The sequence below is a fragment of the Octopus bimaculoides genome, chromosome 12 (assembly GCF_001194135.2).
Source record: "Octopus bimaculoides isolate UCB-OBI-ISO-001 chromosome 12, ASM119413v2, whole genome shotgun sequence".
Lineage (NCBI taxonomy): Eukaryota > Metazoa > Mollusca > Cephalopoda > Octopoda > Octopodidae > Octopus > Octopus bimaculoides.
Genome location: NC_068992.1, coordinates 66,003,063 through 66,004,020, shown reverse-complemented (window position 1 = coordinate 66,004,020; position 958 = coordinate 66,003,063).

The window sequence follows — 958 nt, the reverse complement described above, 5'->3', positions numbered from 1 at the left end:
AATGGTAGTGGAAGCAATGGAACTGATTGGTGAATCTATTCTGGTGCTGATGGATCTATTTTGGTGCTTGTGATCTGTTCCGCTGAAGATGGTTCTATTGTAGTGTTGGTGGTGTATCTGTTCTGGGATTTCTTCATCGATCTGTTATGGTGTTAATTGCTTTCCATAAGTGGTGCTGTTTGTATCTCATCACTGGAATTGGTACTGAATCTGGTGATGATGCGTCTGTTGCTGGGAAGGATGTATTGAATGAAGTACTTTTTTTTCTTTTCTTTTCTCGCTTTTTATTCATCCACCCTTTATTTGCATCCACTTTGTCTTTTTTATCGTGATTACTCAGATACCAACATTTTGATTTTCAAATAGAACAGACCATGCGTTGCGCTTAAAGACGGCTTGGAGACACAACGCATGTTCTAAAAACCTACTTAGATACGTGTCTTCACAGCAAGAAACTATCAGTAGCTTGTATCTGTATACTGTGTACATTAAATGATATTTATCTCTCACTGGATCGAGTACATTTTTGGTTAACCTTACATTAACGGACTGGTAAACTATTTTTTCTGAATTTCTCTGATTCTTATATATATATATGTATATATATATATATATATATACTGTAATTGCTACATACACACACACACACACACACACACACACACACACACACACACACACACACATATTTATGATTGTATTTATATTTGTATGGGTATACATGTGTGCATGTGTTCATATGTGTATCAATGTATTTAAATGCTTTTTATATAATTTAAGTTCATAAGAAACAAACAGTTTTTAGGTTGCAGAGTGTACGCTAGAGTTGAATATTTCTTCCCCTTGTTACAGGCAGGGTTGTCTACATTCACACACAGTTTGACTAATGTGTTTCAGATCACAGGAAGATATATGTTATCAGCTTATATTACGAAAAAAATCTGCTTTCAATAGCAAT